Genomic DNA, 13297 nt, shown 5'->3' on the forward strand with positions numbered 1-13297 from the left:
TCTTCTAAATAGCTACTCTGCCTAAAGCACCTTTCATTGCAATTAGGGGGTGGTGGGTGGCAGAGGGAACTGAAGTACCTAGAACTTTTTCAAAAATACAATTTTATTTTTGTGTGAATGATGCACAAACTGGTGTTTTTGATATAGAAAGCCTCAGTCAGGCTTCTAGGGACCTATGCAAAGCTGAAGCAGGCCTTGGAAACCTGAATAAGCTCACCTGACCTCAACCACGTTACAGTAAAAACACACACACAGTCAATATGATCAAGGCAAGCAGGCTGACTTCTCTAGGCTGGCAGTCTTTTTGCTGACACCCAGATGTTCAGTTCCAGGACTCGGAGGGCAGGCTGCACTTACTCACTGCCTAGACCTGAAATTCTGGTTCTTTCACATTGTTCTCCACTTTCCATCCTTGGCCACTTGGGTCTACTTGGTGTCAGGTTACACTCAGGCAGCATTTATAGCACCTTGCAAAACAGCCAAACAGATCACATACCTGGACCTGTCAATACCTGCGGTCTCAAGATTAACCCTTTTTCTGAGCATGTTCTGAAAATGAGAGAATTTAAAACCAAAGAGAAATATCCAACAGTAACGAGATATTGTTTTAACTTTGGTCCTAAAGAAATTTAACTCCTTTCCCTTCTCAAAAAGGTTGAAAGTGATAATCATCAAAATGTCATTAATTGGTGCTTTTTATTATGCAGACAAACTGAAGGAACTTTCTTCCCTCCAGTACCCCAAACCTGAACTCTGACAAAAACACACCTGTCCAGGGAACACAAACATGCTCCAATGTGCTTATCAGCAAAGCCAGTTAGCAGTTTAAAAATCTCTCTATAACAAGCAAGAATCAACTTGCAGGGAAATTGTTTCATTTCTGTGGCTGTTTATTCCCCTGGTTAATATATTCATCCTCTTAGAAGATGGGCTCTAGAGCTGGTTCCCCCACCTGTGCACACAGCAGGTTTCCATTAGTAACCGTGTTTCACTCTGGTCCAGACTGCAGGAGAAAAGCCAGGGATAGATAATTTAAAGGTTCCCCCCAACGAGATTTTGCTGCATGATTTACCTCCCCCCACCTCCAACTCCCACACAACACTCTTCTAGAAGAAACTGTATTGCCATAAGAAGTTTCACTCTTAAGGAGAGACACACTGTCCCTCCAGCTTACCACCTTTATGCTAGCTCCCCTCCAGGGGTTCCTCATCCAGTAAAAGGAACTTAGCAAAAATAAAAATGTCAGCAACTTACTTCTTTACTCAAAACTAATCAGTGGCCCCGCCCCCACTACCTATAGGAAAAACTTCAAATCCTCGCACAGGGATTAGTGGGGTTCTTGTGTTGTGAAAGGCTGGTCAGATTTGTAGAACAGTATCTGAACAGAATAAAGACTGAGTGAGTAAGAATATTCCATGGACCAAGTTTAAAAGTATACCTCTGCCACAATTTTACTACTCTTCCCTCCCAACTCAGAAAAAGGTATTCCAGCACTTCTGCATTTTATAGTCTTCATGGTACCCCCACCTCACCCCAATATTAAAGAAGCCAAAATTAGCCCTGTCCCATCCCCCCCACCCCAATCCTGTATGCACTACCCTTTCCCAGGCTTCTCTCTGTGCTCACTGCCATGCTCAATCCAGATCTCTCCATACATTCTTAGATGATCACAATCTTTTATACCTGTGGCATTTTCAAAATCACAGTGGGAAGAGACTTAAAAGTATAAACTCCAGAGAAGCAAAACGTTTTCACCTTTTCCCAAGTTACCAAGTTTGATGGATTTTAAAATTCCTTGTACACAAAACTTCCTGCTCCCCACATGAGAAGACCTCTAATGATCTAATGACCTACTGTTTTTCATAGTGTTACCCCTTTTCTTCTTTAAATAACAGAAAACTATCTTAAATAAGTCTGGATTTAATCAAACAATTCTGGTGTTCCATGTCAAGATCCTTAAAACGGGATTCTTCCTATGATCATCCTCACAGCTATCTGGCAATCACCTCAGATTCTAAATTCAATGGCACCAAAAAACTAGACGCAACAAAACCGTAAGATGAGAGATAAGAAAGTAGGACAGGAGCTTAGTATTGTAACATACATAAAATATAGATATGCAATATTTATAAATTATGCATGTAGCTTTTTATCTTCTTACTGTACAAATCTTAGATGCAAACTTTAAATACTCTTCATAAGAAATATGAAGGTTTATAAGACAGAATAATTAAAATTTTAGGCCCTTCTATATTTCATAATATAATTGCTCACTCAATTTTTAAATCATATGAATCCATTTCAGTTCCTATTAACTGAAGTGCATCAACGTCTTGCAGGAGGTGAGAGGAAACATTTTGTTATGCTTATCTGACGTCTATCCAGAGCTAATCAAAAGATCCCACAAGATCCACTTAAAAAAATTTTTTTTAAGATTTTATTTATTTGCCAGAGAGAGAGAGAAAGTACAAGCAGGGGGAGCATCAGGCAGAGAGAGAAGCAGGCTCCCCGCTGAGCAAGAAGCCCGATTTGGGACTTGATCCCAGGATCCTGGGATCATGATCTGAGCTGAAGGCAGACAGGCCACCCAGGTGCCCCTACAACATCCATTTTTAAAAGAAACTATGCTTCTACTGATTGACTTAGTAGTAAAACACTGATGAATATTTACTGAACTTCCCTAAACTCAGTACCATGGTACATACAAAAAGATAATACATGGCCTTATTCCCATGAAGTATATAATCTAGATCAAGAAACAAGGCCAAGGGTGCCTGGGTGGCTCAGTCGGTTGAGCGTCTGCCTTCAGCTCAGGTCATGATCCTGGAGTCCCAACTCCAGGATCAAGTCCCGCGTCGGGCTCCCTGCTCAGCGGGGAGACTGCTTCTCCCTCTGACCCTCTCCCCTCATGCTCTCTCTCGTGCTCTCTCTCAAATAAATAAATAAAATTAAAAAAAAAAAAGGAAAGAAAACAAGGCCAAAAGAGACAATAACTGAATATCAAAAGGTAGTATGAAATTAAATGGTCATAAAGCTGGTCAGTTCTACAGCCATTTCAGAAGAGGGGATGGTCAAAATGGGTCAAGTAGACACTCTTGGACAATGAAGGACAAAAGTCAATCTTAGAGGAAGGTGGTAAGATGTGGAGAGACTAGGGGAAAGAAAAGATAAAGTATAGCATGTTTGCGCAAGTGCATGTGCCCATGCATGAATGCCGAGACCGAAGAATGCAGAGAATCAAAACTGACCAAAGTAAATCTGAAGACAGTTAAGAGCTTGATAAGAGCTAAGAGGTGTCAATGGGAAATGGTAGAAAATGTGGTTAAATAAGCAAAGCAAAACCAAATTATGGAGTCTTGAAAGTCAGAGGGTAGTATTTAGGCTTGATTTGGCAAGGGACAGAAAGTTCCTGGAGGTTTTCAAATCAAGTTGCAACAATAGAGTGTGGGCCCCAGGATTACAAAGCCCAGTGCAAGTCACATACGTGGGATCTGGTAACTACCATCCAAAAATGATGACAACAGCTTAAACAGACATTGCCTAGCTTGATTGCTACATGGATAGCTTCCAGGCACCAATGTGTACACTGCCCTCCTTAAATTCCTCATTAATTACTTATAATAGAGATTCTTGACAATGGTTTTTACACTGTCTAGAGTGCTGTAAAATTGTTTAAAACAAAATTCACTTAACTAATTTACTTCAAGCTTTTGCTTTCACCTAAGGATTAGAAGAGGAGGAAACAGAAAAAAAGATTTTCAAAAAGATACTGACATTACCACATAACCTTTCTTGAAAGTTATTCAACTGAACATTAAAACTGCCTTACAGCCATTTGAATACGAGTGAAACTTTGAAATATGTGAACTAGTTGAATCTACAGATGATTGTATCTTGTCATTTAGTTAATACTATTTAATAATATTTTGAATGGATGATGCTGATTTAGTTACTCAATGAAGAAAGAAAGGATATTCATGACAGATGCACATTTCTTAGTCACTTAATAGAGACTGCTATCACCAACATTCAAGGAATCTTGACTTTCTTCCGGAGAGATATCCAGAAGAGAGGTGCTCCTATGAAAATATGGAGTTGACAAAGTGAGGGTGCATTAAATCTGGCTCTTTAATAAAGATATTTTCTGCCCTATGGCTTTGCCTTTCTCTTGGAAAGTTCAAGAATTCAAAGTCACCTTCGTAGATGTAATAGGCTCTCACTAGATTTTTTTTTTAAAGATTTTATTTTTAAGTAATCTCTACACCCAACGTGAGGCTCGAACCCATAACCCCATAACCCATAACCCCATAACCCCAAGAGTCACACACTCTGCTGACTGAGCCAGCCAGGTGCCCCTCACTGATTAGATTTTTATTTTTATTTATTTTTTTATTCTAGAAAGAAAGCACAAGCAGGGGGAGGGGCAAAGAGAGAGGGAGAAGCAGGCTCCCCACCGAGCAGAGCCCAACCTGGGGCTCAATCCCAGGACCCTGAGATCATGACCTGAGCCGAAGGCAGACACTTAACCGACTCAGCCACCCAGGCACACCTCTTATTAGATGTTTAAATATACTATTGCATAAAGACACATCCAGAAATTGTAAAAGAGCATAGTAAGGTTTATTTACATTATCATTTGTTAGTAATACCTCACATCTAAATTTTACAATTCACAAAGCAAAACATACATACTACTTTAATTCTTAAACATTTATAACCAATATATTTTTTTAAGATTTCATCTGAGTGCGAGAGAGAGAGAGAGAGAGAGAGGGAAGGAGGGAGAGCATGAGCGGGGGGGGAGGAGCAAAGGGAGAGGGAGAAGCAGGCTCCCCATTGAGTGGGGTGCCCAATGCGGGGCTCCATCCCAGGACTCCAGGATCATAACCTGAGCCAAAGGCAGACGCTTAACCTACTGAGCCACCCAGGCACCCCAACCCCTGATGTTTTTAAAAAGACACAAAAAATCATGACACTTATCCTCAAAGAGCTTAAGAAAGAAATGATAACAAGTTATAAAATAAATATATGGAAGAAAGTAATCGTCTACCATTTCTGTGTGCCAGGCCCTCTGCTAAGTACTTTACTATCTGTTATTTAATCTTCCCATCAGTATTATCCACCTCACTTTATTTACACAAGGATATAAGGATTGGGGGAGCCAACCATATAAGGGCAGGTACCTGGTCACGGTCACCACCATACTCCCCTATCTTACACAGATGGCTCATGATAAACATCTGCCAATGAATGCTCAAGGTGTTCAGAGAGTTTGAGCACATGTCTGACTTCAGCTCACATTTATTCACATTTTCACGCACTCAATAAATATCCACTGAGTACCAACAATAGGTGAAGACTCTGCTCCAGATGCTACAAATACAGTGGTGAACAAAACAGACCAAAATTCTGCCTTTGTGGGGCTTCTAATCTAGTGATCTTTTTTTTCCTTCCTATGTCACCCATCATCCCACCCACCTCCCCTCTGGTAACCATCAGTTTGTTCTCTATAGAGTCTGTTTTGTAATTTGTCTCTCTTTTTTTTCTTTCCTTTGTTCACTGTTTCGTTTCTTAAATTCCACATGATTGAAACCACATGGTATTTGCCTTTCTCTGACTGATTTATTTCGCTTATCATTATACCCTCTAACTCCATCCATGTCGTTGCAAATGGCAAGATTTCATTCTTTTTTATGGCTGAGTAATATTCCATTGTAGATATATATATACATACCACAACTTCTTTATCCATTCATCTACTAATGAGCACTTGGGCTGCTTCCATAATTTGGCTATTGTATATAATGCTATAATAAACACAGGGGTACATGTGTTCCTCTGACTTACTCTGAATTAGTGTTTTGTATTTTTGGGATAAATACCCAGTAGTATGATTACTGGACCACAGGGCAGTTCTATTTTTAACTTTTTGAGGAACCTCCGTACTATTTTCCACAGTGGCTGCACCAGGTTTGCATTCCCACCAGTGAAGTGAAAACACCGTTTCTCCTCAAAATAGTCTGCATTAAAAATGGGAGGTTGCCAGGCAATACATGTTGTTCTCTTAACACCAGGAGTAGAAACTTCTGCCACTCTCCTTCCGTGTCTGTCTCCCACTATCTCCCAACCCCCAACAACTGGGCACAGGAAACGTGACCTCTCTCTCCTACTCTTAAGAGTAAGAGTTGTGGGAGAAATGCTGCACCTTTAAGACCATTTGTAAGTACACACAGAGAGGGAAAGGGAAACCTGGGGTGAGGGTGGAGATGGGGGGAGAACTACAGCTAAACCCAAAGGCAGGTTTCTTCAGGGCAAAGCTGATTAACCTAGATGGAGAGAACCTGAGGGCCTCCATTTCACTTTTTTTGACTTTGGATTGAAATTTAACAATAGAGTTTACTGGGATTTTTACAAAGCATTCTCTTTACAAATATAAACACTTCAATGAAGAAGAGGAAATTCTCCCTGTATTGTCTTTTTCCTATATACTAGATGGCCTTCAGAAATCGTTATCAGTACTATCTATATTCTTTTATTTATGTAACGAGCACTCAGAGAGACCTATCTGCCAGATTCTGGTGGGTAAGGGAGGACAGGGAAAAGGCGGTGGCTAAGATCCAGTCTTGCCCTATAAGCCATCACAGTCTACCAGCTAACACAAATGCTAATCACAATAATATATGTAACAGAGCAGAAGCAGACACCAAGCTTCTTCTCCCGTGTTATTCCACAATTATTTACTATGTCCCATCTCTTAAGGTGACAAGCTACTTGAGAACAAAAGACATATAAATTGCTTCTGTATGTCCTTTATTAACCTAATTTAAAAGCACAGTAAAAGTACATTGTGTTGCAAGTCAAATTAGGCCACAAGATCGAAGGACACTGTCTTTTGTTAATAAAAAAAACATTTACTTACTGTAATTCTTCATTAAAATGATAAAACATTAGTGTGTCCAAATGACTGCTTTAGCATTTCACAGAATTTTACGCGATGTGCTCACCTGCCAGAACCAGCTGGTGGTGTTCTGGGCTTTACCGACTATGCTCAAAGCAACATATAGGCGTGTATCTTCTGATTCAAACACAGAAAAACACAAATGCCACAAACAAACGGGGCAAAAACGGGAAGCCCCACATGTAAAAGAACACTCAACAACCCTATGAACTATTTTCCACATGTCTAGCCTAAGTTGGGTTTTTTTTTTTTAAGACAGGTTTTAATAAGAGTTACTTCATTGGTTCTTTTGAAACTCCTTAAGAAATGAAATTCATATAGCTTCATAATTTTTCCTTTAAGCTTTAAAAAGCAGATCTGAATCCTTAGGTCTGACTTTATTTTTCATTTGATCATTTAAATTTGATATTTTAAAAATAAGATAGTAACCTACATCTATTTTCAGCTGGAAAAACTGTTAATACATGAACTTTTTAAAAACATTCCTACAACAGACAGGTCTAAACTAAAATCTGACTTGTAAAGAATCTTGCTTTGTTGATAATAGGACTGTAATTTATATTTTTCTTTTATTTTTTGCATTGACATTGAAAAATTGTAATTTAGAAGCCCCAAATCACTGAGGTACATAAGACTTAGAAACAAAAACAGAAAATAATATAGGCATAAGCAAGAAGTAGTAAAGGGAATTATTCCTTTTATTCAGTGGAGAAATCAGGAAAACTGTAATGAAGAGCTAGACACTTTATCCAGATTAAAAACAAAAGTAAAAGATTTTTTATATTCAGCAATTACTAAGGTATTCTCAGCTACATTTTTTAGTGAACCAATAATCACCACTTTCACCTATGTTGAAAACACTGATAATCTCATTAAGATACTTCATTTCTATAAATAGCAAAAACCAACAGGGGGAAGGCAGAAGCAGGAAAGAAATCTTATAATGAAGTTGTTTCTTACAAATAAACCATAAAGGAATATTGTAGAAAGGAATCACACTGTAGTTCTTTAATCAGCTTTTTTGTTTCTAGAAAAGAAATATCAAGCATGTATTTATTCCTCTAAGAAGTATTTATAAAATCTATTACATGCTAGGTACTGGGTATACAAGAATAAAGAAGTAGTTCACTGCCTAAAGCAAGAAAAAAAGTATGTAAACAGATAACTATAGAACAATGTAAATAATTAAGTCAACCAAGTGTTAAAGGAATAATGAGAAAGAGATAAATACCTGTGAGAACCTGAGAAACTTCACAAGGAAGTGACAGGTGGGCCATTTCTTTAGGCATAAGTAGCATCTCTTTTTTCAAAGCAGAGATAATGGGGGGGGGGAGGGATATTCCAGGTAGAATGGGCAAAGGTAAACTTAAAAGTCTGAATCATTGAATAATATGAATAATAAGTATAATAGGAGTTTAATGAAAACAAACTTTTTCCTAAAAGGACATAGGACCTAGTAGTATCAGAAAACATTCATTCAAATCCTAGTTCTTTCATCTACTATATTTTCTTGAATAAGTCAAGCTCTATGATCTTCCTTTTGTCATCTTAAAGTTGTACCATAAAATGCTTTAAACATTTTAACAAATCCGGATATGCCAAAATACAAAAGTAAATTTATGCTTAAATACTAAAATTCCAAGATCAAAACATTAGCTTATCACTTCATATTGTATGTACATCATATATACAAATTTGAAAGCCAATCCTCTATGACCTATAAAAATTTCATAAAACTAAACACATTTTTATTATGTAAAAGTTATATTTTCTGTATCAAACATGTAATTGTAATCCATATAATCCATATAATACAAAACAAGCCTACAACATACCTAGAATCAACAAGTGACAAAAGTTTAATGAAACAAGCTTTATATTTAACGGGTCTCCCTAATGGGAATAAAGCAGCAATTGTACATCTGTGTCTCTGTTCCTCTCATCGTGGTTTAACTGACAGGAAGCAGAGAACAAGATATGGCAGACAAACGTCAAGTATTTCCTGCCTTCTTTGCTACATCTTTAGGTCTTGTTTTATAAATAGTCCAATAGTTTATGTGAAAATGTATCAAAGTACAGTCAACTATAACATAGGAATGGTGAAGAGTGTTTATGAAAACAGAGCTTATTTGCTTTATATTTTGAGGTTGGGATCTAAATTCATTATGCACACAAAAACTCATGATTATAGTCTTCTGAAAAAGTGTCCTTAGGAGTAAACATCTTACAAATTAAGACTTGAAAACCACAATGACTGAGTAAAATATCAAGTGTCTGAACAATAGAATAAGCCCTCAAACTGGTTAGATAAATAACACTTGACCACCTAGATAAGTAAAAGATAAGTACCACCTTAAAAAAAAAAAATCAACCTTCCAGCAATGGACTCAAAACAAAGCAGGGCAGATAACTTGCCTCTTTGATCTTTGGTCACCATGGCTTCTTGTCAGTACTCTCCCCAGAGTATAATTTGTGTCCCCCTTCAACCAAACTATCTCTACTCCCTTGCCCACTTCCCTATATATCCAAAACTTGGCTAACATTATTTACTCATTTATGTTCAACTCTCAACTATACACAAACTAAATAAAATCTGTTCTCAAGAGGTAAATTCTTACTGCTCTAAGTCACTTTAAGCAAACTTCCAATTACTTATAACTAAAGCAGCGGTGCTTACTTTTCATCATGCCTAGTTGCCCTCCAAACTAATAATTCTCAAGAATCACCTCAATTCATCATTCATATGCCTCATATTCTATAAAATCTTGGACGCAATGCAACCATCTTCTCTATTCATCTTGATCAATTCTTACCTAAGCCAGAAGCTACCACAACTACAATTTCACCAGGATTCAGTGCCATTCCTCTCTAGGTCATGTTCAGAATGACTCAATATTTTACTACACATAAGCCCATACAGAGCTTGCTTCCTGTGACCTCTTTTCTACACAGAATTTAGTATGCACTTAATAGTCAACTTTAAGCAGGGCACCATGCTCCTAAAATAAGTAACACTGCTTAAATGAGTGGCATGGGAAACAATTTCTTTCTTACCCAGTATTTTTCAGTGGAAGGATCTAGTTCATTCTTTTCAAGAATGTAAGAGTTATCAGTGCCTTCCTAGCATTTCTTTAGTACACTGCTGCTCTTGTAAATGTATTACTTCAATTGTCCCCAATATCTAGGAATAAATGCTCTCTGAACCCCAAGGGAAGTATCCATTTCCTTATACATTAGTTCCCTTCCCACAGCCTCTGGCTCTGATGCTTCAATCACCCTAAATATGGTGGAAAGTCTCAGAGCATCTAAGAACCTAGTGTCTACCACCTTCTCAGAAATCAAGTATGTTAACATTGGTGTGCAACTGTTTGATTCTACCAAGAGCAAGTGTACATTACACCTTCCTTTCAGTTTATTCCTGAGACTAAAAGTTTGTGAGTTATCCTTTAACAATACATAAATTTGTCTCTGATCCACAGATCAAAGGATCAAATAGAACATCTAGTTAAGAAAGCTCATATCAGGGCGCCTGGGTGGCTCAGTCGTTGAGCGTCTGCCTTCGGCTCAGGTCATGATCCCATCCTGGGATCGAGTCCCACATCGGGCTCCCTGCTCGGCAGGAAGCCTGCTTCTCCCTCTCCCACTCCCCCTGCTTGTGTTCCTGCTCTCGCTATGTCTCTCTCTGTCAAATAAATAAATAAAAAATCTTAAAAAAAAAAAAAAAAAGCTCATATCATAAAACATTTTCAATAAGATCATTTACAAAATAAATCATCCATTTCTAAATGCAAATTGTTTCAAACGGTCTCTCAAATTAAAACACACATAACATTGGGGCGCCTGGGTGGCTCAGTTGGTTAAGCATCCAACTCTTGATTTTGGCTCAGATCACTATCTCAGAGTCGTGAGATGGAGCCCCATGTTGGGCTCCGTGCTCAGTGGGGAGTCGGCTTGAGATTCTCTCTCCTTCTCTCTCTGCCCCTCCCACCCCTCGCTCTCTCTCCCCCTCTCTCTAGAATAAATAAATCTTTTTTAAAAAGTAAAATAAAGGCTTTAAGAAAACACACATAACATTAATTCTAATTAATTACTCTAATTTAAATCTAAAATCTTCACATTGTTTTTCCTTAGACTCTAAGTATGTCTTTTGTGCGGTATATTTTAAACTTTATATAAATATTATCATACCATATATATTCTCCCAGCATACTTTAACAAGACACAAAGCTTTGAATGAACATAAAGATTATCTGGAAAGAGATTTTAAACATTAAACATTCTCTAGAATTCAGTGCTTAGAAAAATATTATTACTGAAGATAAGTCATGGATGGTTATTAGGCTTCCATTATGACAAAGAGAAATATCTAAGATCTAGACAGCAGCCTATCTTCAATGATGCCTCTCATGAAAAGTGTCGTGACTTCCTGCAGAACACGGATGGTTCCCCTTAAGAACACCATGTGTGGAAATCTTGACAAGAAGCCTTGAGGTCTAACCCTAATGGTCTCTTTCTGACTTGCCTCAAAGGTGTAGGCTACAGCGCCACCATTGACAAGTGATGGTTCCATCAGCATGATGTTCTAAACCGCAATGAGAAAATCTCTGGCTATGTTTGTTCTGGAAACTTCACTTCTTTAACCCACTCTGAAGCTAAGTACTATATAGCAACTCAAAGTTCTCCCAATTAAGAACAACACAATAAGAAAATGTAAATCAGAAAATGCCAAATGAGGAAGTGAATCTACAAGGAAGAAGTGAATCTGAAGGCCTATTTCACCTATTTCTATAAAGCATTTAAAAATGATCAATACCACTGCCAATTCCTTTTACACTGAAAATTAAACTCAAAGTCACAACACAGAAATCCCTCAGACCGGAAGAGAAGCCAGCAACTGCCTTCTTTGCCTTTTAATTTCCCTTTCCTTAATCACAAAATCACCAACTAAACGGAAATGTTGAGGGTCAGAATCAACATTCACTTTCTTCGAGAAATGTTGATTTCCTCACTAAAGAGGGCACCCAACATAGAAAAAAAGAAACACAGAAAAATACTGTATAATAAGTTCATATTTAACATAAACTATCATATAATTGTGTAGAAGTACCATCACTTATTTAACCAAGCCCCATTTTTGGACATTTGGACTATTTCTAATGTTGCCATTTTATAGTGGTCCTCAAAATGTAATCCTCAGACCCACAGAGGATCCAGAAGCCCTTTCATCAGAGAGTTCATGAGGTCAAAACTATCTTCATAGTAATACTAGGGTACTATATCTGCCTTTTCTCACAGTGGTCACATTTACACTAATAGTGCAAAAGCAAAGGTAGATGTAAATATTAGCCTTAGCATGAATCAGGCTGTATCACCAAACCATACTAGTCATTGTATTCTTTACCACGAGGCACTCACATTTAAAAGAAGGCAGTTTCACTTAAGAACGTCCTTGATGAAGAGTAAAACTTTTTCTTAAATTTCAACCATTAAATACATGCCTTTTTAACACTGTGAGTGATAAAACGGGAAGTACACATGAAAGTACTTCTGTCAAATTCTAAAACAGAATGGTTGTCTTGACAAAAAGCACCACTTGTTTTGCTTTTTTGTTTTTTGTTTTTAAAGTAGGCTCCATGCCCAATGAGGGGCTTGGGACTTGAACTCACGACCCTGAGACGGAGAATCACATGCTCTACTGACTGAGCCAGCCAGGCTCTCCACTAATTACTTTAGTTGTGAGCTAAACTAGCTGCTTTTTTCATGGAATGCCATTTTTACTTCAAAGAACTACTTATTATTCATAACTGGGTATTTGGCAGCCATGTTCCCAAAAATGAATAAAGTGACCCTGTCACTTCACGGAAAACAACAGCATTTGTCACCAATGATAAAATGTGAACTTTCAACTGCAAATCAGAATTTTAGAAAACTGATGTACACTACTTTGGGCTTATTAGCTTTCCAACACTTAAAAGACTTTTTGATAAGACTGGTATAATATTTAAAAATGTGATTTTTAAAAATATTAGGTCAACATTTGGAATACTCAGATGACCAATTAGTTATGTTATAAAATCTTGTCTCAGAAAAACATGAATTCATCAAAGTGTAAGACAGACAAATGGATTTTAACGTTACAGAGGACAAAAAGTTCATTGATAGGGTTTCAGAGTCCCTTTGCACTAACCTTTAAGAAACTAGCATTTGTTGAGTTTTTGTGTAGTATCAAAGTAAAAACACAAAATTATCTGAAGTGGCTATTAAAATACATCTCCCTTTTCCAACTAGACATCTGTATTAGGCCAAATTTTCTTCACATTCTTCAACAAAGGCAACATA

The 13297-nt window shown here is 37.6% G+C and overlaps 1 protein-coding gene across 6 annotated transcripts in view; it reads right to left on the reverse strand.

Moving 5' to 3' along the window:
* The window catches only part of ELF1 (E74 like ETS transcription factor 1), a 107554-nt gene that overhangs the window by 56177 nt on the left and 38080 nt on the right, over nucleotides 1–13297 (reverse strand). The window lies entirely within an intron of this gene.

Source organism: Mirounga leonina, unplaced genomic scaffold, assembly GCF_011800145.1.
Source record: "Mirounga leonina isolate KUSES-001 unplaced genomic scaffold, KU_Mleo_1.0 Mir_127, whole genome shotgun sequence".
Lineage (NCBI taxonomy): Eukaryota > Metazoa > Chordata > Mammalia > Carnivora > Phocidae > Mirounga > Mirounga leonina.